The sequence below is a fragment of the Sturnus vulgaris genome, chromosome 19 (genome assembly GCF_052056855.1).
Source record: "Sturnus vulgaris isolate bStuVul1 chromosome 19, bStuVul1.hap1, whole genome shotgun sequence".
In the NCBI taxonomy this organism is placed as follows: Eukaryota; Metazoa; Chordata; class Aves; order Passeriformes; family Sturnidae; genus Sturnus; species Sturnus vulgaris.
The window spans coordinates 507,336-535,038 of NC_142261.1; the positions used below are offsets into that span (position 1 = coordinate 507,336).

The following is a 27,703-nucleotide window of genomic DNA, read 5'->3' on the forward strand; positions in this document are numbered from 1 at the left end:
ATGCATCATTTATAATTTCCACATCAATGATGCCAAATTCTTACCACCTGAAGAAAGTTGTGGTTTTTTTATACTGAGCACCTGAGGAGTGCAGTGCAGTGCAGTGTGTGACATCTCTGATGGTGCTGCACAGGCTGAGCTGAGCTGAGCTGAGCTGAGCTGAGCTGAGCCCATCAGTGCCTGCCAGGCTCACCTGCAGAGCTGTGTGTGTGTGCAGAGCTCCTGGCCACACTCACCTGTAGGTACAGAGCTGTGTGTGCAGAGCCAGGTTCACACTCACCTGTAGGTACAGAGCTGTGTGTGCAGAGCTCCTGGCCAGGTTCACACTCACCTGTAGATACAGAGCTGTGTGAGCAGAGCTGTGTGTGCAGCTCCTGGCCAGGTTGACACTCACCCTGCAGGGCTCAGGTGGCCGTGCTGCAGGGCTCCTCTCACTCTAAATGTTTTTGGCTGCCTGTGCAGGCACAGATCCAGCAGGGCTTATGTCAGAGGGGGAAAAAAATGTTCTCTCTCTGCAGGTTCAGTTTCTGTTTTGGCAGATGCATTAAACGTGGTCATGGCAATATTTATAATTATCAGCAGAGCCCTGATGGGGGCTGAGGGAGGGCTTAGAGGCAGCACTGCTGCCTTTATTCTTTATTTATCTGCACAGGATTGCTCAGAGAGCTGCCCTGCAGAGGGGCAGAGATGCCGGGTTTGCACACAGGTTCAGGATGCTGTTTGCCTCCTGAGGGGAGCTTCTGCTCTTGCCAAAATGATTTTTGGCAGCTTTTGCTGCTGCCAACACGGGGATGTCAAAGCAGGGTGGTTTGGCTATTGAGAGGTGCCAGCTGCTATCAGATGAGTTCTGGCTGCAGGTTGGGTTTCAGATTTCTTCACTGAGATGAATCTCCAGCTCTTGCCCTGTTGTTTGTGTCAGAGGCACTCAGACGTTTTCCTGACTGACATTTTCTCATAAAAAGCCACCTCGAATCCTTTTTAAAGGATTTACATTTTATGTTGATAATACTGAGGGCTTAAAGGCCTGATTCTCCTTAGACTTGTGGTGATATCACTGTGGGATAATTCCAGAGAGAAATATATTAGTTACATGTGTGAAATGAAAGAAGAATTGGTCTGGCTGATACATAATTCATTTAAATAAAAATCAGCAGCCCCATGGAAAAGATAGGTTTGATATTTGCTAGTGTGGAGTCCTGCAGAGTGATGCAGAGCCTTGTTCATGCATGTTGCTAAAAATTGAGGTGTAAAAGCTTTGCTGAATGGGGACAAAGCTGTGACAGCTTTGCCATGTGGACATCCTTTGTTCTTCTGTGAAACCTCAATGTGAAGCCTGTGTCAGTACACGAGATGTTGTGAATTTTGCTGTTAAAAAGAATATTCCAGAAGACTGAACATTAATGGATAGCTGGTGTCCATCAAGGCTTCTTTTCCTGGCCAGGAGGTTTGTCCAGGTTTGAGTTGAGCTTCCCTGCTTTGTGGAGAATGGTTCTGTGCACTCTGAGCACAGCAGGGATTTCTCACCCCACTTTTCCAGAGGGTGTTCATGTTTCCAGCATGAATAAAACAGAGAAATCAGCCAGCCTTCTGCTCAATAACCTTTTTCTAATTTGTAAATTAGGTAAATTATTTGATACTTTATGACAGAAAGAGTAGTATAAACGTCTCCCTTGCCACTTTATCTTAGTTTATTCCTGTAAGTTTTATACAGAGTGTTGAAGAGTAATAAATAAAGCAATTATTCCATCCAGATAGCCAGATTTGTGTTTTTCCCAAGAAGCTCATTTCTTGCTCTGGCCACAGGATTTATTGGCACACTGTGTGATGCTCTGCTTTTTGGGGCTTAGAGCTAGAAGTGGTTTTCAGATTAACACAGCAACATGAGTCATTTGCATCAGAGCTTCCTGCCCAGAAGGTACCAAAGTTGCTTTGAATTTTTTTTATGAAAACTTTGACAGCAGACTCTCACTTTGAATTTAGGATAGATTTCTGCAGATAGGTGTTTAACTAATTAAATTCAGAGCAATTTGGCACAGTAGCTAAAAATATGGGAACCCTCAAGCCTGCAGTGCTTTGGAGAATTGGTGTCAGTGCAGCAAGAGGCATTCTGAAAATCAGAGTGACTGAGAAATTGCTAAAGTGGAAGGGCAGGCCAGTGTGAGATTCTGTGAAGTTTCAGTGATGGAGGAAGGGTTTGTGTGCTAAGGAGAGCACAGAACGAGCCACGGTGATCTTAGATGGGAAAAAAAAGTGTGGAAAACTGTGAAAAAGTAGTTTAATAGTTTATAGGTTAATATAAGTGCTGAAAATGTTATTGTTCCAATTAGAAAAAAAAAATGCCCAGTCCTGAACTGAGTTTTGTTCCTTCATCTGGAAGGAAGTATTTCACTTTGCCACACAGTTCCCTTACCAAAGCAAAGTAAATTACAGTTGTTCTGCAGGGTTTTCCATTGGTTGGGGTGACATTTTATTGCTTATCAGGATTTTTTTTCTTGTCAACTTGCATTCATTTTATCATTCTGGTGATGCAGGCTCTGGATGTTTCTGTTCCAGAGCTGGGATTGCCTGGACAGCCTCCAGGATTGCCATTGTTCTTTCTTACTTTGAGCTGCAAGTGACAAGTGAGCTGTAATTTTTAAATTTATTTATTAAAAAAATCGAATCAACAATCTTCCCACTGACAACCAGGATCACCATTCACCCAAAGCTAGATCTGTATAATTAGCCCCAAGCTAAACTTTGCATTTTCAGCAGTGTTTCCTCTTTGCTGTCGGGCTGGGAATTGTTCAGTCTGGCTGGATGTTTGAACAGAGATATGAGGATTTTTTTTTTTGTCTGATGATAAACAGGAGTTACTCATTTATTCTTGATGCTGTGAAAGAGCTGACAGGCATCACAGTGCTTTCATTGCCAGCCCAAACTGGTGGGGGAAGCAAAATTATTGAGGGCAACCACCTTCCACCCCCAGGGCAGAAAATGTGTCTGTGTCTGCATTTCCAGCCGGGGGTTTGTGTCTCTCACCAAGCTCAGGTTCAAAAGGAACAAGGGGGTTTTTAATTTTAGCTGAAATAACAGGTTCAAGTTGCCAGCTTGTCAGGAAATCCAGGTCACTGCTCTGCCCCCAGTTGTGACTCAGCTCGTGCTGGTGGCTGTGCTGCCCATCTGCCCTGCGTGGCACAGAGAGGAAATCCAGGAATTCCACCTTGGACAGAGCCACCAGGAGCTGGAGCAGACAGCTCAGCCCGGGAGCACAGACACCTGTCTGTGTGTCTGTGTCTGTGTGTCTGTGTGTCTGTCCAGGCCATCAGGAGAGCCTGTGCCACCACACCCCTCATTCCCTGTGCCCATGGGGGTTCCCTTCTCCATGGCACAGCAGGAAAAGCCTGAATTCCCGAATTTTGGGATGCACTGTGCAGGAAAAGCCTGAATTCACATGAAATGCACATGAAATGAAATGTGTTCACAGAAAACCCTGTGCAACCCCACCAGGTGTCATCAGTGGAGTATTTTGGGATGTTGCCTTGTCTAACCAATGAGTGTATTTTGTCACATGCTTCCACAAATTCTTTAACACGAAGCTGTGATTCTTTTGGAGCCCACTTTCCATTTTCCAATGACAGTTTGCTTGCAGAACTTGCAGTATGATCGTGGGGTAATTAGGTAGGGGCCCTGCAGACAGTTTTCCTTCCTGGAAAACCAAATTCTCATTCTCTTCTGATGGTTCAGAAGAATTCCTATCAAGCTCACCGCGTGGTTTTGATAGAGTTTAGATTTTATTTATATTGTAATTACTTCCCTTCCAAGCATCCAGGTATTGCAAGGTGGTTCTTTAAGAATTTTTCTCTCAGGATGGGCTCTCCCCTGGGAGCATTTTCTTGCTGTGGTTTGAGAGCCTCATTTTGGAGCAGTTCTGGCTGGGGCTCCCTGTGGCTGAAGGGAATTTCCTGAAGGCCACAATGGGAACATTGCACTTTTTGGGCAGGAAGGGAGCACAGGTGGAGGATGCAGAGTGCACCATTTGTGTCACCTGGGGTTTGTGTGGGAGAATTGCCTGGGAGATCTCTGAGCCTTGCTGTGGTGCCACACTGAATAACTGGAACAGAAACTTCCATAAGCTGGATATCAAACTACAGGGAGGAGTATAAATTCGCTTTAATTAAAGGCACTAAAGTCAGGCAGGAAGATTATGTAGCAAGAAGCTTTAATCTGCTGGGAGGGCTCTGCTGCTGGTGGCAAGCCCAGCTCACAGGGGCTGCAGGCTCTGAGCAGCTTCGTGTGCTCTCCCCACTCTGACTCCTGTGCTGCTGCTTCGGTTTTGGTTTCATTTAAAAAAAAATATTCATCAAATGGAGCGTGGTTCCGTGTGCTGCTTGTGGTCCTGCCATCATTTGGAACCACTCTTTTTGTCAGTTTTCAGTGGCTGGAAAAGTCTGAATTTCTTTCCTGTGTCTGTGTCCCATAACTCAAAAATAAAAGGCTTTGGGGCATTTCCTTCTGTGTATGGATTCATAAATGACTAAAATTCCAGGTTAGTGCTCCTTTCCTTCACCCAAATTTTGCTTTGGTGGAATATCCCCCATGTCATGAATATTTTCAGTTTCCTGCTTTGTGCATGCAGAGCTCTCACAGCTCTCAACCTGCAATTACAGCTCTCCCTGATAAATATTTAAATGGCAGCTCAGCTTTCAGACAGAGTACACCGGTGACAAAGATCAAACTTTCTGACCTTTTGTTAATTTGCTCAGTGAAATAGGATTCCCATGGTCTCGTTTTTTGTATTTAAGAGAAGAAATTTGCATACAGAGAGGGTGTTGGCTTTTCTCATTTTTGTTGCTAATTTCTTTTTGGTACATTTACTCCAGTAGATCTTAAAGAAGAAAGTCACTGGATAGTTTTATCAGTTATGCATGAGACTATGAAAGATAAAATTGAAGGAGAAAAACACTTGGGCTCTTTATCGGGAAATGAAATTTTTTTAGCATAGTGGAAAAAAAATCAGCAAATAAAGCAAAATTAAATGTGTCTAGACCAAGGGAGAAACTTGTTACTACACAAATTTATGATAATGAGATTATCATAATTATGATTATGATAATAGTGGTGAGTGAAGCTGGAAAATCTCAATTGTTGCTTTGGAAATGAAATTATCTATTCTGGAAAATACAGCACCTGCATACCCCCAAAACCTGAACTGACAGAAGAAAGACTAAACAATGAAGAGTGTCAGTGTAATCACAAATCCACTGGGTTTTCAGGAGCTGCAAAATGAAAACTGTGCCATGGTTCTGTAAACCTCAGCTAAACGATTTGGGTTTCTTTGTATTTGTTCTGAGTTTATTGTGGATATTCCAAAGGAAAGGATCTTTCCTGGAGCAGAGGCTGGGCCCAGCCAAAGCCTGGGAAAGCTCTGCTGGGGTGGCTGCTCCTTGTTTCTTATTTCATTTGCAGCCATTAATGAATGGACACAGCTACGGAGTTGATTAAAGAAGGGACTTAATTAAGGGTTGTAATTAAACTAGTGGAGGAAATGACAATGGAATTGAAAATTCAGAATGATGCAAAGGCTGATGTGTTGAAAGGCTGATCTGTATGAAATAATTGATTCTGTAGCCATCAGTCTTTTCTAATGAGATTAAGGACGAGGTGGCACGATCTCGCTAATTAATTTGTTTTGTGACTGAAGTGTGAGGCAATGGCACAAACCCGGTGATTGTTTAACACACCGAGAAGCTCTCGGGCTGTCAGACAAACTCCATCAAAGCAAAGCCACGTTCTCAGCTGTGACAGGGCTGGGGAGAACATTGGATTTCACTCCAGAGCATCAAACCAAGCATGGCACAGCCTCGGGGGTGGGGAGTTCCAGGAGAGGAATCCTCCACCAGGTTTTATCTTTATTCTCCAGATTTTCTCTTTAATCAGAGGCTCCGGGGGAGCTGCTGCAGGCCTGGGACAGGCAGTGCTTTTCTGAGCTGTGCTGTCACCTCGCAGCCCTGCTCTGAGCCCCTGCACTGCCACCCTGCAGGGGACGGGTCTGGAGCATCCCCAACCCAAACAAATTAACAATTTAATTAACAAATTTAAAAAATTAAAATTAAAATTAAATTAACCCAAGGCTTATCCCATTGTGACCTGCTTGCACTTAATGGTAATAAATTGTGATAAATTACTTGTGGACAGCAAATGGAATGTATCAGCCTGGGTAGTGTCTGTATTAATGTGTCTTTGCACACACCCACACGGTGCAGAGCTACTACACGTTGTGATATTGCTGATTATTGCACTAATACTCAGCACTTATACTCCGAGAGAGGCAAAGGGAAAAAGACATTAAAAGCAGAGGGAGGTCAGGAAAATCCTTTCAATTTAAGAGGAAAGATTGAACCGTGTTTTGTGAAGGATTCATTGAAGTGTCTCACATTACAAGCTCACCATTTAGGAATTGCTTCAGCAGAGTGCTGCCTTGGGGCTGTTGACATTTTCCCTGCATGGTGGATGTTGTTATCCCTGTAACCTGGCTGCTGATTCTTTCATCACCATGCATTCATCACTTGCAATTCGGGACCAAAGGCAATTGCTGAGTTATTTCTAATGGATAGTTAAGAGATCCTAAAAGGGAAGACAGTGACAGCATCTTTCAAATTAATGAGAGTTAAACCCAGCCTTATTTGACCTGCTGGCTGTGCAGTTTATCCCCCCAGAGCTGTGGGCAGTGCCCAGCAGGAGCAGCAGCACCAGCCTGGCTCTCAGCTCCCAGAGGGATTTTCCTAGAAAGACTTTTCAGATCTTCAGCAAGCTCTGCTCCCCTGTGTGTGATCTCTGGGAAAGGTCAGCTCCTCTCGCTGCTCTGTTACCTGAAACTTTGCCGAGTGAAAACTCTGAGAGGGTTATAATCACCAGGTGAGGGCTCTGAGAGGATTTTTACCTGCATTTATAGAGACACTGCAGACAGCAGAGCTGTGAATCTGAGAAACTGCAGCAACTCTTTATCTTTTCTACTCAGAGACCCCTGAGGGCTGGAATTCCACAGGAATGGTGGTAACTCTGCAAAAACAACCCTTGGATTGCAGATCCTGTGCTCCAGCACCAAGCTGCAGCTGTGACCTCGCACGTTTTTCGTGACCCGTGCCCATCCCAGTGCCCGTTGGCAGCAGAACATTTCCACAGTGTGAACGCTTCACTGCATCTCTCCATCCTTTAAGAAAGGATGTCCCTCCCTCAAAACCAAACGTGGATAACTTGCACTGCATGAAGTGACTTCTGGAAATAGATTTTCCCCAGCAAAAGGCTCAGCTTTGGCAGGCAGCTCACACCTGAGTGAGTCAGGCAGGTGGGCAGGGTCCAGGCAGGATTGAATTTCGATCCTGCCCAGCTGGCACAAGGCAGCCACTGGCTCTGCTCGGGAAACTCATGCATAAGTCAAGGATCTGAGCTGCAGGTGAGGCCAGCAGGTCTGGGAGGATCCATCCCCTCTCCTGAGTGATTTCCCATGTCCCACGAGTGCAGTGATGCTGGCACCAGAATTAGGATTGTGCTGATGAAGACACCGAGCATTATGTAAGTAAAGGCGTTTAAAAATAGATGGCAGTGTGGGGTGTGAGTGGAAGTGTCTGTCATTAACTCTGAGCAATCTGTCAGACTGCAACCTCTGATATTTAGCTCGTGCAATTCATATGCCTTGTCATTTTGTGTGTGGAGGGACACTATCCAAAGGTATTTTTAGAATCCATTCCAGGGAAAAAATAGTCTTTGGAAGAACTGATTCATGCTTCTCTCCCTCTCCTCTCCTCTGTTCCATGATGGGTTTTAGCACAAATCCAGGCTCCAGAGGGGCTGTGCTACCTTGGTGTAACAGGGAGGGCAGGTTTGCAGCCCAGCACAGATTTGGATTAATGACACAGAAAGGGAGGCTGGGAGGAATTCTGTGCCACTGCTGGGGATGGCAGGAGCTGGCTGTGTCCCTGGCTGTGTCCCTGGCTGTGCCCCTGGCTGTGTCCCTTGCTGTGCCCCTGGCTGAACTGCCCTGAGCAAGGGGGGATTCTGAGGAGGGCGTTTGGACACCTTGGGCACCCACCAGGGAGGTTCCCTGGGCACTCACCTGCCCACCAGGGAGGTTCCTCAGGCTCAGGGAGAAATTCCAAATTTAAAGATCCCTATTAAGCCAAAGAGTACTGTGAGCTGAGTGGGTGAGACAGCAAAAGCCCTCCAGGATTTCTAATGGTGCCTTGTATTAACCTTTGCTGGAAATCTGTGCTTCATATAAAGAGAGATTCTGGCAAACTTGCAGGCTGTAATGATAAATATTGGACAGAATTTTTCTGCTTCGTTCTATGTACCTACATTTCTTAGAGAAGGAATTGAGACTGAATTTTTTCATTTGCCCTCTGAAATGATTTTCGTGCAGCATACCAGTGATGATATCATTTAAGGCTTATTCTGGAGTTTTTTGTTGGACTTCAGTCTTGTTGCCTGCCATGACAAAAATGTTTATTCAGCAAGGCTGAATTTATTCATGTCGATTGGCTTTTATTGTGTGTAATGGATAATTAACCATCACTTTCCTGCAGCTTTGGGGGGCACATGCAGTGAAAAACCTGTGAAGGAAACACGGAGTGTTGGAAGAGCAAATGCAGCTGTAACCATCTGGCCATTGACTTGTTCTCTCTGTCCTGCACAGTCTGGAAATGTTCCATCACGTCTGCAGCCTGCACCTGCTCACAAAATATTTCACCACACCTGGTTTATAGAGGAGACACAAACTCCGGAGTCTCATGTCACCACCCTAAACCAGAAGCGTCACCTCTGGCAGTTCTTGGTAAGTCTTGAGTTTGTTTTACAGTTTTATGGCAGCTGCTGCACGTGGAGAGGAGTTTGGCTCGGGAGTGGAGCCGGGTTTTGCTCGGGAGTTGAGCCGGGTTTTGCTCGGGAGTGGAGCCGGGTTTGGCTCGGGAGTTGAGCCGGGTTTGGCTCGGGAGTGGAGCCGGGTTTGGCTCGGGAGTGGAGCCGGGTTTGGCTCGGGAGTGGAGCCGGGTTTGGCTCGGGAGTGGAGCCGGGTTTGGCTCGGGAGTGGAGCCGGGTTTGGCTCGGGAGTGGAGCCGGGTTTGGCTCGGGAGTGGAGCCGGGTTTGGCTCGGGAGTTGAGCCGGGTTTGGCTCGGGAGTTGAGCCGGGTTTGGCTCGGGAGTTGAGCCGGGTTTGGCTCGGGAGTTGAGCCGGGTTTGGCTCGGGAGTTGAGCCGGGTTTTGCTCGGGAGTTGAGCCGGGTTTTGCTCGGGAGTGGAGCCGGGTTTTGCTCGGGAGTGGAGCCGGGTTTTGCTCGGGAGTGGAGCCGGGTTTTGCTCGGGAGTGGAGCCGGGTTTTGCTCGGGAGTTGAGCCGGGTTTGGCTCGGGAGTTGAGCCGGGTTTGGCTCGGGAGTTGAGCCGGGTTTTGCTCAGGAGTTTTGTTTTGCAGCCCAGGCTGCTCCGGGGTGTTTGTGGGTGTTGTTGGGGGTTGGGGATTTCTGGGGGGGATTTTGGGAGGTTGAAGTCGCCCTCCTCCCAGCAGTGTCCTGTGCAGAGCTGGCTGAGCCCCTGCAGGAGCCTGGCCGTGCTTCCACTGAGCCCTGGAGTGTTTGTGGGGCGCTCTGAGCCGGGGCTGAGAGTTTAAAAATGTGGCACAAAGAATTCCAGCTCTGAGTTCTGCGTGAATTACAAGTGCAGGCTCCTGGGGCCCCATCAGCACTTCCCAGTTTGGTGCATCCATCCCCAGTCCTGGCTCCCAAAATCAGCACAGGCTTCTGCTTGGATTTCTGCGTGCTTGAACATGGTCTGGTTTCCTGGCACGTCTTGAATTTCGAGAATAAACTTTTACAGGGCTTGGTCATTTAGTTGGTGCCCATCTCCTGGTGCTGAGTTATGTAGTTCAGGTATCACCTTTGATCTTCAAAGCACTTTGCAAACAGTTACTGACAGAATAATTTAAAGAAAATTCGTTTAAAAATACCATTTTTAAACCTTATGTCCTCACTATTCTTCTTTGTACCTCACTGAACTGAAAGTAAAGGTTTAAAGCTTTGCTCTAAGAGCCTGGTGTTTGAAGCTTGAGGTTCTAAATTTGGTGCTGGATTTATCCATTTGAAGGACATGAGTTTGATTGCATCAGAAGTAATTATATTTAATACGACAAGAGAAAAGTGCAGAAATGTGGTATTCTGCACTGCTGTTAATGCCTTCTTTGCATCTCTGCTTCTGAAAAGAATAATTACAGAGCAGTGCTGTGAACTGAATGTTAAGGTCTGGGGAAAGGCATTTGTGGTGAAAAAAGTAGAGTCAGTCCTTTAATGTTGAGTCAGATTTGCCTGGACTGGAGCCTTTGGGAAGGGAGGGGGTGTTTGCAGAGCCAGCAGCCTCAAAAAAAACCAACCTGGGGCACCCCTGGAGTCAGGGGGATTTCACTGGATGGTTCCTCCACACAAATCAAGGAGCACAAAGTGTTAGAAAAGCTTTGGGTTGGATTTGTGTGCTGGGAGCAGAAGAGAGAAATGAATGTTTGCAGCAGTCAGGCTGCAGCCCTGGGTGCATGCAGAGCCCATCCTCACTGCTGCACAGGGGGCACTGAAATCTGAAATAACCTGAATACAATCAGAATAATAATACTAATAATAATAATCTGAAACCTGAAATCTAAATGACTGCTGGGCCAGCAGCTCTGGCTCCAGGGTAACTCTGGGCACCAGAGCAGCCTCTGCTGCTTCCATGGACTCTGAGACAGCCACAGACTCTGATGCCACAACTAAAATTTCCCAACAAAATATTAAATGATGTTTCTTTCATACTGTACTTACAGGCTAAACTTTGTCCTGCTGTTCTGTGTAATTTTCAATGGATTGCTGCAGCCTTATCAATAATAACAACTTTCAGCCATTTCCACTGGAGGTCAGAAAAACGAGGGGCAGTTTTTCCCTTCTGGCTCTGTGTGTCTCAGCAGTGGTTTTGGTGTGGGATGAAAAGCCTGTGTGTGTGTCAGTAAACCCAGTTTTACCTGGGTGATAAACCTAATGTGTTCCCTCCAGAGCAAAGTTCCCTTTCAGAAAACCCAGTTATAAATACAATATATAGATATAAACCTGTGTAATAACCAAATCTGCTGCCCCAGGGTGAGGTTCCTGCTCCTTTCCATGAGCTCCAGCTCTCTGTGCTCTGCTGGGGAACCTGGGCTGTTCCAGGCTCTGGGAGAACAAGAAGATTTCAGGGAACTCCTCTAAAATCCACCCTGTGCCCACCTTTGCAAAGCAGGAATCCCTGGTGCTTCCCCAGGTGCTCCCTGGGTTTCCCTGCCTGCCCAGCTCACAGCAGGAGCTCTTGGAATTGCAGCAAAATCTGCTCTAAGGAAAAGGAGCTGGGAAGTGCTTGCTGTTGGGACAAAATTTGCAGTGATGGTGAGTCTGGGTACCAGTATCATGATAAAAATAGAATAGGATAGACCAGTATAGTGATAAAAAATAGAATAGACCAGTATAGTGATAAAGAATAGAATAGAATAGATCAGTATAGTGATGAAAAATAGAATAGAATAGAATAAAATAGAATAGAATAGACCAGTAAGTGATAAAAATAAAATAGAATAGACCAGTATAGTGATACAAAATAGAAGAGAATATACCAGTATAGAGATAAAAAATAATATAGAATAGACCAGTATAGTGATGAAAAATAGAATAGAATAGAATATACCAGTATAATGATAAAAAATAAAATAGACTAGAATAGAGCAGTACAGTGATACAAAATCTGAATTCCCTGGCTGTGATGACTGCTGTTTATCCCAGGCAGGCTCCAGGGAAGGACCTCTCCTGTATTTCCTGTGCCCTGTTCACATGGGAGATGTTCAGTAGTGAAACCAAAAATATCCATGGCCAGAGCCAGTCTCTGGGGTTTGGAAAATGCTGCTGCTGATGATAATGTATTTGAATTTTTCTAATTTGGCATGTCTTTTAAACATTTTTAAATACATGGCACTGGCTCCTAGTGAGCTTTACTGTTCCATCATCAGTTTTGTCTCTGTCACTTGTACAGCTTTCCATCTCTAGTGGCATTTTCTGGATCAGCTACTACCTGTGCAAATGCAGAATTCTGCTTGGAGTTTATTGATACAGTGCCAGCACAATAAAAGCTTTTCTTAGCTGCAGGCTATGAAGGAAACTTCCATCAAAAATAGATCTTAATGGGGTTTTAAAAAGCATTTTTTTTTCTAATCATATTCCAAGCAGGTCATTACATTGCTGAATGAGTAGAAGCAGGGAAGGATGTCTGAGGGCCCAGACAATGAGCCATGTCCACTGTGAGGCTGCATTCAATTAGCAGCCATGAAAGCAGGCTGACCTTTCTTTTCTGCCCTAGAACTCAATATTCCTTCTCCCACACATGAAAAAGGTTGTTGGCTCCAGCATGACCTTTCAATAAAGGTTTTCAGTGCCATGTGCCACTGCCTGTGTGGTGAGCAGAGCAGGGGCAGGGTGGGGACAGGGCAGGGGGGGCAGCAGCTCTGGGTCACCATGACCCAGTGGGGCACCTTTGTCTGGGTCATTATTCTGAATTATTATTATTATTCTGAATAATCAGAATATTCTCTACAGCAGGGAAACGGAGGGATCATCACTTGGACAAACTTTTCTCTCTGTGTCCTGGACAAGTTCTGATGATCAGATCTGTAGCAAGAGCCCTGCTCAGAGATACCAGACTGGCTTTTCACTGGCTAAAAACCACCAGAAGTGCTGGATGCAAAGTGCAGTTTATAGAAATGCTGTACAGAGTGTGCAGCACTTGGTGCAGTCAGCTGGGAGAAGGATTTTAAATGAAATCCCTCTCTGGATGTGGATATTAGGGTGAGCCCCTGGCTTGGTGCTGTACAGGGATAAACAGTGTGCTGGGGAGAAGCATGCTGAGTCAAAGAGATGCTGGAAATTGCATTTCTGAGCTGTCCCTTTGCATCAGGTGCAGGCAGCAGAGCTGGGAGTGTGAGCAGCAGCAGCAGCAGCAGCAGCAGCAGCAGCAGTGTGGGCTGCACTTCACAGATTGCTGTCCCACCCTGAGCTCAGCACTCGAGCATGTTTCGTGTTTGCATCTCTGTCTGGGATCTCAGCACGGCTTCCAAATGCAGGAGCTGCTTTACTGGCAAATGTTGGTCTAAAAAAAATAATAAAAAAAAACCCAATAAAATCCTTCTGTGAAGAGTTTAAAGCTGACAAGGTAAGCCATGCAGAATGCTGGTGTTTAGATCACAGGTAACTACACAGCTACAAACTCCTGGCCCAGAGTTTTTCATTTTTATGGTAAATTAAGCTGACATTGAAATGGAAGGTACCACATTTCTCAGCACTGCCCTTCAATCATTCCCTCGCAGCTCAGAGCGTTTGCTGTGTATCAGGAAATGGAATTTGACAAAGTTGTGGCACCGTGGTGAGGGTGGAATGGGTCTGGGAGTCAGACAGGACCAGGGCACCAAAGGCAGAGGAACTCCTGCTCCTCTTTAAACAGCTTGGAGGGCTCATCTCTGATTTGGAGGGGCAGTTGTCATTCTGCCCTCCCAAAAAAAGCGTTTTTTAAATTGATCAAAATTGAGTGTGTGAAGCTGTGAGTGCCTTGAGAGCCTGGGAGATGCTCAGAGCTCCCCAAGCCAGAGTGCTGGGGGATGTGTGTGCAATATTTGAGTTATTCCCGCTGGGAGCAGCCATTCCCTGGTGCTGTGCTGCAGCAGAGGTGAAATCAGCTCTGGACTGATCAGCACTGGGGATTTCTCTCACTCCTCCCTTGTGCTCACAGCTGCTGGCAGGGACCTGCACTGCTCGTGCACAAATCTCGATTTTCTGTGTTTGAAAGGACAAAACTTCGTGTGTTTTGTCTCCAAAATTTAATGGTGGTGAGATCTCCTGGCTGGATCTCATTGGAATTTCCTCCAAAGTGGCTGCACCGGTTAATTTGTCCCTTTTTGAGCAGGTGATAGTTTCAGGCACACCCAAACCTTTTCCCTGGGAAGGCAGAGGGTGGGCGAGGGGATAATGAGCTCTACTAATGACATCAACAATTAGCAGCACATTTTAAAGATATGCTTATAGAGAGCCTTGAGCTCTCAGAGATGTTCATTGGAGCAAGGCACAGGGAACTGAGCTCCTGCTCTGAGTGACCTCTGGGGTTCAGGTGTGACATGCAGGACATGGCACACATCGACACTCACGGGCACCTTTTGAAACTCCCTGGTTCCTTCTTTAGCAGCAGAGGAAATGTTTTTTTTTTTTTTGTGCAGTTGCCACGAAGATTTGCAGATCATTTCCACCAGGTAAAACTCCAGGCTGGAAGTGGCACAGGCACCTTCCCCTGGAGAGGAGAGGAGTGCAAACATTTCAAATGTTCTGCTCTAGCATTTCAGTTAACAGAAGATGAAATGCAATCCTAGACCTAACCAATATTTGCACAGATGCATTTTAATGGCATTTGATCCTTTACAAAACCCCCAGGATAACATTATTGAGATAAGGACACAGGTCTGTGGCTGGGTGTGTGTCAGGATGGGCATGAGCCATTTTTCCCCTCTTTATTATTTTTCCCCCTTTATTATTTTTCCCCCTTTATTATTTTTCCCTCTTTATTATTCCCCCCCTTTATTATTCCCCCCCTTTATTATTCCCCCCCTTTATTTTCCCTCCCTTTATTTTTCCCTCCCTTTATTTCCCCCCATTTATTTTATTTTTTCCCCCATTTATTTTATTTTTCGCCTTTATTTTATTTTTTCCCCCCATTTATTTTTCCCCTTTATTTTATTTTTTCCCCCAGGATGAGCTGGTGGCTGGGGCAGGCAGGATTCCCTGGGAGGTGTGAGGAGGGGATGGGCTCTGAGCTGGCCCCAGGTGCTGCCCATGGGGCTCTCTGTGCTTTTGTGCCTCCTGGCTGAGCTGCTCCTGTTGTTTTCAAACCCTGTGCTCTTATTTGTTTGTTTATTTCTGGGCTAGCACATTCTCCTCTAATTGCTGACCTCTTTGTGTGCCATTAAAAAATGATCTTCATTAAAGATTTCTTAAATGTCTAGTTCAGTTTTACAGGGGAGGTGTTAACAGGTGCTTTGAGCAGGCCTTGTGTCTCAGATGTGACACTCTCTGCTCTGCACTCTGTGGTGATAAATAAAGCTCAAAATAAGATTTTCTGCTATTTTGATCACGCTGCCAGTTAAAAATTTTAATTTTCAGTATTGCTAGAAATGGAGAGGTGTGTACATCTGTCTTGGGTACTTTGTCCTTATCACTGCAGAGATTTTCTTGCTCCTGATGGGACTCCCTGGAGGTGAGAAACAAATTCAGGTGAGCCCCAGAAACTTCAGCTCAGGGCTTTACTGGGTAGAATTCTCAAAGCCAGAGGTGTGTGTGCTGCAGGAGCTGCCCAGCCCCACCAAGGCTTTGCTTCCTCTGATTTCTTCCCCTGCTGCTAAAGAGAACAAGCAGGATGTGAGCAGGCAGGGTCAGCCTGGGCTCACACACGTGAGGGGTGTGTGTGTGTGCTGGTTTCAGTTTTTCTCCCAGGGATTTCAGTGGAGAAGCACTGGAGGGGAGCTGGCTGAGCCACTGCCCTGCCAGGGCTTTGTTTTCCTCGTGGATTATCAGGGAACTCCAATCTGCTCCCTCTCACCAGCACTGAGCCACCTTCCCAACAAGCCCAGTGCATGTGAGCATCCAAAGCTTCCCGTTTTTAAAACGATTCAGACACCAGGAAACAAGACCAGCGTGCACAGAAAGGCTCTGGGTGTGGGAATGGGTGGAATCTCTGAATGTGGCAATAGCAGCTGCAGTGGCTGTGGCTCTGTGGGTTGGGAATTCCTGCTGCCCTTTCAGGGATGCTGCTCCCTTCCCTTCCCTGCCTGTGGTGTGCTCACAGCAGAGCCTGCAGCCCCAAACCAGCCATTAGCATATTTGAAACTTTCCTGCACTGCCTGCTTAAATACATTTGCATTAATAGAAGGATGAGACCTACTTCATGATGTTCTCTGCATGACAAAAGCTAAAAATAGTTCTATTAGAACTTTGGCTGCAGCTCTGCTGAATTTTAGCAGTTTGGGGGAAAGGAAAACACTTTTGAAAGGTTATAATTAATGAGTTGTGTGTTGTTGGTTTTTTTTTTTCCTGAAGAATACCAAAATAACACGGAGAAATTGGGACAGGCGTGCTTTTTTTGTGCCTTGGCATTTCGAGGGCTGCAGCCTGGCTTCCCACTTGAGATGGGGGTGAGCTCTGCTGCTGCCTGCTCCCCACAGCTCCCCTGGGCACGAGTCCAGGGTGGAAATGGGAAGATGATGGCACGGGAGGAAAACTCTCTCCTGAATGCACAAAGTGAAGAATTAAGCCTGAAAGGAATCCAGCATGGAGTAACTTTCATGTGAGACAGAGTGCAAATTGTGTTTAAACAGTTGGCAGCTTAAAGATTTAGATGAACGTGCTGAAAAAGCTGAGGTTTGAAAACATCCAGTTTCCTGTTGTGATGGGATAAAAATTAAAAATAAATAAATTCCCAGTGGCAATAGAGCACTGGAATTTAACACTCACTGGAGCTGGGATGTGCAGGGTGACTTTTGAGCACCTGCTGATTTGTTTGGATGCTGAAGAGTTTAACAATGATCTTGGGAGGGGAAGGAGAGAAATCAGAGTTGAAAAAGAGCATTTGGGTGCACTGGTGGTGTTGTGCCAGATGTGATTTAAATATCCCTGGGTGACAGAAGGGAGGCATCAGGATGATCCTGGTCCCAGCAGGGAAAGGCAGTGGAATATCCAGGTCAGCTGCTGTGGTGGTGTGGTCTTCAAAGCACTTCCAGGACTTCTCACCAGGGTATTCTGACAGCCAGTGATCATTTGCAGTGGCTTTGTTTGGAGTATTTCAGCCCAGCTAAATACCCCATGTGAGAAGATTATTCATATTTTTGAAAGGCTGGAGCCTCTGAGACCATTAAAATCTGGCTTTGAAAGCTCAAGGGAACAGTTTTTATACCCTGATTTCTGGCATGACATTTTCTATTTCAGCACTTAGGCTGTTCCTATTCCATCAGTTGGCTTCGAGTAGAAAACGTGGATTGATTTGATTTTTTAAAAGGTAATTAAGGTCTTCTAAATTTCAAAATTTCACCAATCAAAAGGCTCAGTTCATAGATCATTTTGTCCAAGTTTCCTTCTCTATTCCCATCCTGCTGCTGTAGAAGGAGCTCTGTGTGAGGGACCTGCCCTTCATCCCTGAGGAGGAGGAGGAGGAGGAGGAGGAGGAGGAGGAGGAAGGAGCAGCTCCTGCTCCTGGCCAGGCTCTGCCTTTGCTGATTGAGTTTTGGATCCTGGAGCTGCCTGGCTCCAGAGCTCCTGACCAATTTCACAGCAAACCTGATTAAGCTGTTAAATTGCAGATCACTCCTGACAGTAAATTAATTCTTAATCCAAGTCCTGCTCTGCACTACATTGGGAGACTTTTGCCAGGAGGCCAGTGGCTTGAAAATGGGTAATTAAATTCTGCTGTAAATACATTTTTATCTGCCCTTCTGCTTGCAGGAGCTGGCAAACAAGCATGAGCCATTAATGAATACCTGTAATTTGGTTTAGCTGGAATAAGCCCTGCTCCTGTCAGATTCTGAAATGTAAACCAAAGGTTATGAAGTTGGGAGAAAGTAAAAGATAAAAAAGATTGACCAAAATGTATTCATAAGAGAATCTGTTCCTGTTTGTCTCCATAAAAATGTTGTGTAGTTTGAAAATTTGGAAAGAGTTTGATAGAAGTCAATGTAGAAAAAGTTCTTTAAAGCCCCAAATATAAGAAAAATAACAATAGTGAGAATAGTGAGAATATTCTGGGCATTTTCATTCATGTAATCACTCTCTTGGGACCCAACTTTGCAGTTGAGCAGTTGGTTTTTGCAGACTGATCGTGTCCTGTGGACATGGAGCTGTGCATTCCTTGTCACCGAGGTTTCCATGGTTTCTTTTGAAGCAGGAGCTGTTGTTTGCAGGTTTGCTTCTGAAGGAATCTAGGACCCTGTTTGCTCATTCTCCAGCCACAGTTCTGAACCAAATTCACTTTTCCCATCTCTCTCCCATATTTTTTCCATTTCCTTCCAGAACGTTTGACAGCTGTGAGCCTGGGTGCTTTTTTTAGGCTAAATATTAACTCTCATTAAAGAATTCTCATTAATAACTCTCATCAGAGCCATAACCCAGCTCTGTGCAGAGCAGTCCCCGTGCCCCCAGCACCCAGAGGGATTTCACAGGAGCCCCATTTCCCTTCCCCCTGCTCTGAGTGCACCCAGGGCTCCTGTGCAGCTTTGGACTCCACACTCTCAGATTTGCTGCTTTGCTTCCCAACATTATTAAAAATTTAACCATGACTCCGGCTGAGACACTTTGTCATTTTGAGGGCAATGTAAATGTTAATAATTAAAAGCAATTAAAAAGTGTGTTAAAAGTCATGCAATTTTTATGGGCTGAGTGAAGAACAGATGCCTCCTGGATTTTTTACAGCTCCAATTGTTCATTGTTGTTGCTCCCACCCTGGAAGGGCTGAGTTTAAGTGGGAGCCTGAGGTCTGCAATGTTTTTACATTTCCCTGCCCAGAGGCACAGTGTGAGGTAAGAATGTCCCTCTTGTTGTGTCCCTGACAGGGACAGGGACAATGCCAGGGACAGGGACACCCAGCTGAGCCCTGCTCCAAGGAGGAGCCTGGGCTGTCCCAGAGCTCTGCCCCAAATCCCTCCTGTCCCTCTGCTGCTCCCGAGCACAGCTGCTTGTTCCAGAGCGGGACAGGACACAGGGACAGGGACAGAGGGACACAGGGACAAAGGACACAGGACAGAGGGACAGAGGACACGGAGAGAACACAGGGACAGAGGGACAGGGACACAGGACAGGACAGAGGGACAGAGGACAGAGGGACAGAGGGCACAGGACAGGAGACAGGGACACAGGACAGAGGGACAGAGGACACGGAGAGAACACAGGGACAGAGGGACAAAGGGACAGAACACAGGGACAGGGACACAGGACAGGACACAGGGACAGGGACACAGGATACAGAGACAGAGGGACGGAACAAGGGACACAGGGACAGGACACAGGGACAGATGGACAAAGGACACAGGACAGAGGGACAAAGGATATAGGACAGAGGGGGACACACAGGGACATGGGACAGAGGGCACAGGGACACAGGACAGAGGGACAAAGGACACAGGGACAGAACACGGACAGAGGGACAAAGGACACAGGACAGGGACACACAGGGACAGGGGACACAGGGACACTGGGACACAGAGCACAGGACACAGGGACATAGGACAGAGGGACAGGACACAGGGACACTGGGGCACACAGGACAGGGGACACAGGGCACAGGACACAAACTCCTGCAGCAGCCTCCTCTCCCCAGTGCAGGAGGATATTTGACATTTTTCAGCACAGCCGAGCACTGAATGGAAGGGGAATGAATTCCACTCCTCCAAGGGGAGGAATCCTCCCTTGGCTCTTCACTTCCCAAGGGGAAATGCTGGAAATCCTCTGAGCCCCCTGCCTGGCTTTCCTCGTGTCCCTGCCATGTCCCTGTGCCATGTAATTCTTTTTTTTTATGTCCCTGTGCCATGAAAATTCTGCTTTTATGTCTGCAGTGGAAGCACTGTGAGCCTCAGACTCTGCTGAGCACGAGAGAGAAGAGGAGAATCTGGTGAATCAAAGTGACTTTGGTGGTTCTTTGCAGGGAACTGCAATTCGAGTGTTTCTCCTTGGTGGGTAACTGAGGGGGGAAAATCTAAAATCTACTTGTGCAAAACATCACCGATACAGAAAATTAATGTGAGTTTTCCCCACCCCGTTTCCCTTTGCTGCTGCATCAGCAGGAGGGTTTTGGAGGCTTTTTGACTTCAATTTTGGATTTTAATGGCAGTTCTATTTCTTGGATTCTAACCCTGCGAGTGCTTCTTCTTGTCACATGAACCAGTTTGGATTGACAGGTGAGCTGGGCCATACCCTCTGCAAGATCTCAACTATTCAGATCCTGGAAATAATTTTCCTGAAATAGGACTGTGTCCTTGTCTGTGAGAGGAAGAAGGCTGCAGTCCTCCCATGTAGCAGCATTTTTAGCACATTACCATATAATTAATTTCGAGTGTGAGTGGGAAATCTCCACCTTGGGGGAAGGAAACACCATATTTAATAACCTGGAAGAATAGTCAGGGAGGCACTGGAAAATCTGTGTTAGAGCATGCTTAAGTAGCTGAACACCAGGGGGATTTTGCTGGATGTGATAATTTAGAAATTTTACCTGATGTTCTGGGGAGTGGAGCCCTTTTCCCTCAGGGCAAGAATAACCATTTGAAGCCACTCAGGATTTCAATCTCGCCTGCCTTGGATGGTGCACAGGAAATCCTTTAGCTCATGAAGTGGGTTTGGGCTGCAGTTCCTCTCACAGAAACCATGGGTTTGGTAATGTCAGATTTTTCAGCTCCTGGTGTGGGGTGAGATCTCTCTGATTCTCCTGCTCTTGTGATTGCTCATCCTGAGCAAAGCAGTGTTGGTTACTCTGCTGCTCCTCCCCTCTCTCCCCTTGTCTCTGTTTCAGGCTGAATTTCAGTCAGATGAGATTAGAGTCATCCCCCAAAACTGAGGGGGAAAAGAAGTGATTGGGTTAATGTAGGAAGTTTTAGGCACATACTAATGACCCAATTAAAGATCTGAACTTTTCAGGATTTACTGTTTGTAGGGGACTGGGGTTAATCCAGATGAATGATGCTCAAATGGTCCTTAGGTAAATCCTAATAGAAAAACTTTCTGGTACAACTGAAAGAAACTCAGACTGCTCTGTGCAGCTTCTCCCTGCTTCCCCCTTGAGTCTTTTTGAGCACTTACAAACATTTATGGCAAGTTGGGTCTCTGGGTTTTTTGGTTTGCCCTTTTCTCCCCTGGCAGGATTGGTGCCAAGTTTGAAGAGCTGTGAAATCAGGATTGAAACGTGGAACGTGTCGAGCACTGGATTTTTCACTCTGCAGTAACTGACAGAGTATCAGACACGTGTGATCTGTCTGGTCCAGCCCTGGCTGTGGTGAGTGCTCAAAAGCAGCACTGACACCAAATATGTGGCTGGGGATTTGGCAGGAGATTGGAAAAGCACCTTGTGGGGCTGCCAGAAAAGCAATTTCAAACTGCTCCGTTGCCAGCTTGTTTGCTTGGTTGTTCACTCCAGCCTCTTTCAGGTTTTAGAAGCTGGGAATTCAGTCCTCTGAAATTCCTGAAATCAAAGTCTTGGTGCTCCCAAGATCCAGGCTGGCAAGGAGCTGCTCCAGGGCAGAATGCATCTGAAACAAGAACCTTTCCTTCCTTTCCTTTGCACAAAGGAGTTCAAAATGTCAGAAATGTCAGCTTTTTGTTCAGAATTCTGATAAAACCACAGCTGGGAGAGTCGGAATCCTCCACAAAAAGAAATATTGCCCAAGAGAACGGAGTGGTTTTGTTTGCCAAGCACTTTGTAAGTGTGTGGTGGATGACAGCTGGCTGCTGTTATTTGGATTGTGCTGTGGAACAGCAAGGAAACAGAAAACAGCAACAATGGAACTGCACAGCTTCATTTTCCCAAAGGTTTAGTGCTTGTGTTCACTGAAGTCTGAATTGGTGTTTAAAGTGAGGACTTGCCTAGAGGAAATTATTTTTTTCAGTGTACATTTCACTGGGCAGCAAAGCAATTACTTCCTAAATTTGGAAATTATTCTCTACTACATTATAGCAGGATTAAACAAGTTTTGGCATTTGAGCAACTTTCAACACACATTTTGCACATGAGAAGAAAATAATGCCATTTGACAATCTGGCAGAGGGAAAATGTTCAGAACTTGGATTTCTTTCCAAGCTGTGTGGGGAGCAGGACAGGGATTTCCATGGCAGAGTTTGGGTTGTGTCCCACCCCTGCCCTGCACTGGCAGATCTCCTCCCCAAAGCGATTTGGGAGCTCCAGGGAAAACTGCTCTGAATTTCTCCATGTGCTTCAGGCAGCAGAGAGAGACTGAGTGGAGGAGACAGCCCCAGCTCCAATCCAGTCATTCTCAGAGAAAGAATAAAGAGAAAGAGTAAAGTGAAGTGAGCTCCTTTGGTAATTATGTGCTTAAATCCCATTTAGGGCAGCACCAGACTGAATGAGCTGGATTGTGCTGAAAACAGTGAAGGAAAAGATCAAATTCTGATCTTTTGTGCATCAGGCACAAACACCAAAGGTGCTGGCAGGGGTTTCATTCCCTCTGGGCAAATCCAGAATCCTCTGAGTGCTGAGGGCACAGTGGTTTGAGTTTGGGGCTCCTCATGCAGTGGAGTGCCCAGCTGGACCAGGACTGGAACAGAACCCTGGGGGTGAGGAAATAAATTACTGGGATGACTGTGAAGAAATTACTGGGATGACTGTGAAGAAATTACTGGGATGACTGTGAAGAAATTAGTGCTCAGTGACTGAGCAGGGCTGGAACATCTGGGTGTGAGGAAATGCAGTGACTGAGCAGGGCTGGAACATCTGGATGTGAGGAAATGCAGTGACTGAGCAGGAATAGAACATCTGGGTGTGAGGAAATGCAGGGAATGAACATCTGGGTGTGAGGAAATGCAGTGACTGAGTCCCCTCAGCTCCTGCCCAGCACAGGGTAATGTGAATTTCCAGCAGTTCCAGCATTGGTGAGAGATGGATCTCAGGATTTCTCCCTTGCAGTTTTATTTCACTACACTTCCCGCTTTTTTTACACCACCTCAAGGCTGTTTATTTGTTTATTTGTTTATTTGTCTGTTTTTTCTCCTGACTCGTTTTCTACATCGTGAGGACCTTCCCAGGTCTGTTAAGCAGAACTAACTTTGCATGAAATCTGAAATGCCCAAGTGAAAGGAATGGATTAAGCAGATAATCTCCCATCATACTTCAAACAATTTGAAGCATAGGGCTTTAAAAAGTGATGATTTTATATGGAGAATATTTTTTTTCAGACAGAAGGTTATATTCATGACATAGCACCAGTAAAATAATAATTTAATTTTCTTATAAGAATTTCAGAGCACTTAAAAACTGCAGAAGAATGTCTTTGCATGTAGGTTTGTCCAGAAAGAAAAGAATTTATTATACATTTAAGTCAAATAATAACACTGCTTTATTTCTAGTTCCTCTGGCCATTCTCCACCAATTGCTGGAATTATTTGTGAAAGGAGGAAACGTGAGGACTTTGTGTCTCTTGCCACAGGCTGGCTGTAGTGCTGGAAAGGGGAAGCAGGAGGGAAAAGAAATTATCTTTTGTTTAAATATCACTTTTAGCTTTCACAAGTTGTTCCAGATCAAATCTTTTCTTTGAGGATTGGCCAGATATAGACAGGAAGAATAATCCTCTGCAGTGTGATAAGTATTATCATCAGAAATCAGCCTTAGAAATAATTTCCACCATTAAATGTAGTGTAAATTGAAGGAGAAGAAAATGTGATTAAATCAGGCATGGGGGAGAAAGCCTGCAACAAATTCTGTACAGAATTCAATTTACTGTTAATTTGCTGGGAGCTTAGAAAATAGAACAACAGCAAAGCACTAATGGAGGGAAAGGATGGCTAATGAGGGAAATGCAGATTTAGGAGAGAATCAAAACCCCCTCACTGTTGTGGAAAAAGGGAAATTCAGGGAAATTCACTCCCTGCACTCCGAGTTTTCAGAGTCTCCAAGGAGGGAGAGGGAAAACCTTGGAGTTTCACCCTGCAGCAGAGGCAGGTTGGAATTCTGCTGGGATGTACTGTCCATCCCTGTTGTTGTTGGGTTTTTTTGGCTGTCAGGCAGATTGCAGCCGTGTCCTGCTGCCCTTGGTTCTCTCAGAGGGGCCCGCGGGCACACGGCTGGGGATGTGCACACCCCTCTGCCCAAAATTCCCTTTTCTGGGGGCACTGGAGGGGCTGTGCTCAGACTGGAATGGAACTTTCTGCCCCACACCTGGGCTGGGCTGGGACAGCCTGGAATTATTGAGGATTGTGAGGAAGAGGAGAGCAGGGCAAGCCTGGGTCTGTGCCCGGAGCTGCCTTCAGCCTCGGGCTCTTCCTTCTGCACGTGGGTTAAAGAAAGCAGAGCAGCATGCTGGAAAAACTCCTCCTTGAGCAGCTGGGAAGTTTTCTGATGTGCCTGTAGAGAGATGGAACTCCCCCTTCTGCTGGCTCGGCTGTGTGGCAGTTCAGGTTCATAAAACCCATGCGGGGGAATAAAAGATTTGTGGGAGTCTCTGTCCAAGGGAGAGGAGCTGGAATCAGAAATTTCCCTGTGAGGGGTTGGAGTGTTCAGTCAAAACTGAATGTACATCTTGACATGTAAAACATTTAATCAGGAGCAGAAATCAAAACTGAATGTATCTCCTGCCATGTAAAACTTTTAATCAGGATCAGCACGTTCAGCCTTGCTCTTCCTCCAGCAGTTTGTGGGCACCAGCCCGTGGGTTTTGCACATTTCCATGAGGTTTTCCACACTGGAAATGTCCAATCCTGCAGGAAGGGCAGCTCCCAGAGCTGCAGGGACCCTGTGCTGAGGAAAGGAAAAGGAAAAGGAAAAGGAAAAGGAAAAGGAAAAGAAGGAAGGAAAGGAAAAGGAAAAGGAAGGAACGGAAAAGGAAAAGGAAAAGGAAGAAAAGGAAAAGGAAGGAAAGGAAAAGGAAGGAAAGGAAAAGGAAAAGGAAGGAAAGGAAAAGGAAAAGGAAGGAAAGGAAAGGAAAGGAAAGGAAAGGAAAGGAAAGGAAAGGAAAGGAAAGGAAAGGAAAGGAAAGGAAAGGAAAGGAAAGGAAAGGAAAGGAAAGGAAAGGAAAGGAAAGGAAAGGAAAGGAAAGGAAAGGAAAGGAAAGGAAAGGAAAGGAAAGGAAAGGAAAGGAAAGGAAAGGAAAGGAAAGGAAAGGAAAGGAAAGGAAAGGGCTGCTCAGGGATGGGTGCTCCTGGCACAGGGACAGCAGGAGCTGGTTTGGGGGTGCTGTGAGGAGCTGCTCTGCAGTGAAATGTTCTGCATTTGGATATTTAGGAGAAACAGCAATCTTTAATTGCTCCTTTGCCTGTTGCCATGACAGACATTTTGTCACTGGGATCTCTCAGGGCATCTCATCCTGCTCCCTCAGAGCTGCCTGGGAATCTCTTTTTTTGCAGGCAGGTGTCATTCTTTAGCAGATAACTGCAAAGAAGAATGAATGATATGAAATCCGTGCTTTAGAAAGCTTCATAAAGGTGCAGCCATCTGGGGCTATCTTTAATTTTCAGTTTCACCCTTCCTTTAGCTGATAGCTGCATCAGGGACATTCAGGGATGCTCAGTTTCATTTCCAGTGTCAGGCTGGGCAGATTTCATCTCCAGAAGAGAAGAGTTTGGAATCATTTCTCTGCCCTCCCAGGCCTTTCAGATGCAGACAGATCTGTTGTCAGATGGTTTTCCCTGAGGTTCTCTGATAGCCATCATATGAACACGTAATTCAGTGATTTTTCAGTTCTTTGTGTGCCTAGAAATGTTGCTTAATTTCAATTTTTATTCATAATGGGAGATAAACTGACACTCCCCTTTGATCAACCTTCTGTCTCAGCCCACTGTGAATCAGAGGCATCACTTAAATTTATCTGTTAATTCTTAACCCAAACTAATTTCTTCTGGCTTTATCAAAACTAATTCGTTTGCTTGAGGACTGAAAATCTCTCAGCATTCCTTGCAACAAATAAATACATCATGAGGAAACACAGGCAACAACTGAAAATTCATTCAGGAGGAGTAAAAAATGTTTGATAACAGGTAGAAATCCAGCTGTCAGTATCTGGACTGTCAGTGTCAGTGTCAGGAGTGCTGGAAATTTTTTTGTGCCGTTTTAAAACGTTCTGCAAGGTTTTGTTTTGCACAGAGAATGAAATCACCTTGTGAGAGATCCATTTGTTTCTTCATGAGCAGGCTCCCAGTGCAGGTTTGGTTTTGCCTGATGGGCTGGGGGAGCTCAGATGTGATGCTGTGCTTGGCTCAGGGGTTGCTGCACACGAGCCTGGTTTTAATCAAGTGCAATCCTTTGTGTTCAGTTCTGATAAGCAGCAATTTGAAATAGAGACTATAAGAGGCTCTTTATGCTTGGTGTTTTTCATTATTCCTTTCTTTTTCTTTTTTTCCCTCTCTTCCCAGCCTTTCCTGAGAACTTCCAGAGCTTTACATTTACAGCTGCCTTAAAAAGTGATTTTTACGAAATGAAAAAAAATTTAAATGACGAGGCCTAAGGCTAAATTTTATTAGAATTGGAATTATTGTTTTAATCTTTAATTCAGCAGGAGAAATTTTCAGCAGTTAGTTTGGTAAAGTGGAGTACTGTCTTCCAGTGGCAGTAAAAATCCTTTACACTGCCCCACAGTTTTCAGGGTGAAATCACTGTCCAGAGCTCTTGGTTAGCTTTGGGGTTTATTTCTCCTTTATTTTTTCAGTCAGTTCACAAATCCAGGGTGTTTTGCATCATTATTCCCCCCTCCCCATCTCTCTCCCTCAGCACAGTTATTTTGTTCAGAAATGGGTTCTGTGCTCAGACCCTCCCTGCTTGGGTGCCCTGATGGGCTCAGACTCATGAGCTGGTGGCAGGTCGTTTCTATTTTAAATACAAAACTTGGCTTAAATATCAGGAAATATAAAAATCACCACAAAGACTGAGGATGTTTTTAAGGAGGACATAAAATAATGTGAGTTTTATACAAGGTGACAGGGAGAAAGAGATTTTTGAGAGCAATATTCAGGGTGTGAGTGATGCATGCTGATAGTTAGGGGCAAAAATAAATTGAATTTCTTACTGCTCAGGTTTTGAGTGTCAGAGGGCAAAATCTTCTGCAGTCTCCTCCTGTTTTACACATCTCATTTGAAGAATGGGCAAGCAGCAAACCCATGAACTCTGTGCTTCCCCAATGAGCCAAGTCTTGATCTTGGAAACAACTGGGGCTGAAATGGAGTTATTTGGATGAACAGAAATGCCTTCATACCCCAGAATCCTGGTTTAATTCAGGGCCACAGCAGCAGCAGGAGACAAACCCAGAGCAGAGCTGAAATCTCCCTGCTCAGCCCCCAGCAGTTAATTACTGCCAGAGAAAAGCAAAATGTAAATATTTACTGATCCTGAAGAGCACAAAAAGCTTCCCTGGCCCAGGAGCTGCAGCTTTGAGGTTGTTCAGTGTCAGTCACATCAGCTCTGCTCCCTTCCAGCTCAGAATATTCTGTGCCTCTGTCATTTTAAACCACTTTTCCAAGGGGCTCTTTGCTGGTTTCTTGCCCGACTTTTCGGGGATGTTTGCAGCCAGAAGAGGAATCCAAAATGAGCAACCCCCCCAGTTAAAATGGCAGTGAAGTGTTTGAGGTGGGTCCTTACAGATAATTTTAATTAAGGAGGTTTTGGTTGAACCATGGAAGGACCAATGGGAGGTTCTGTCCAGATTTCCTTAGAAAAACGTGCAGGGAAAGCATTGGCCCAAAATATTTTGCTTTAGTCGTGAATTTGTGTAGTGTTTCTGTGTTCCACCACAGCTGAAAAATGGATTGTGCAGTCCTACCTGAAGGCTGTAATATTATCTGTTCTAAAACAGGATTTTTGGAACATGAAGAGCTGTTTTTGAATGATGCTTCTGGCACCTAATCCTTAAAATTATTCAGCATCTTTTTCTCGTGTCTGTCTAGAAATGAAAAATTATCTTCTGTTT

General features: G+C 45.5%; 1 protein-coding gene across 7 annotated transcripts in view; it reads left to right on the forward strand.

Annotated features, from left to right (window-relative positions):
- The first annotated feature begins 8,674 nt into the window (after positions 1-8,674).
- The window catches only part of RIMBP2 (RIMS binding protein 2), a 75,573-nt gene continuing 56,544 nt past the window's right edge, over positions 8,675-27,703 (forward strand). For 2 of the 7 annotated variants that reach the window (XR_015807683.1, XM_088176118.1), the window contains exon 1: positions 13,173-13,221. The gene's annotated coding sequence lies outside the window, so the exon portion shown is untranslated. Of the gene's footprint in view, positions 8,813-13,172; positions 13,222-27,703 lie in introns of those variants that run through there. The other 5 variants (XM_088176117.1, XR_015807684.1, XM_088176116.1 and 2 more) reach the window with 5 other exon arrangements.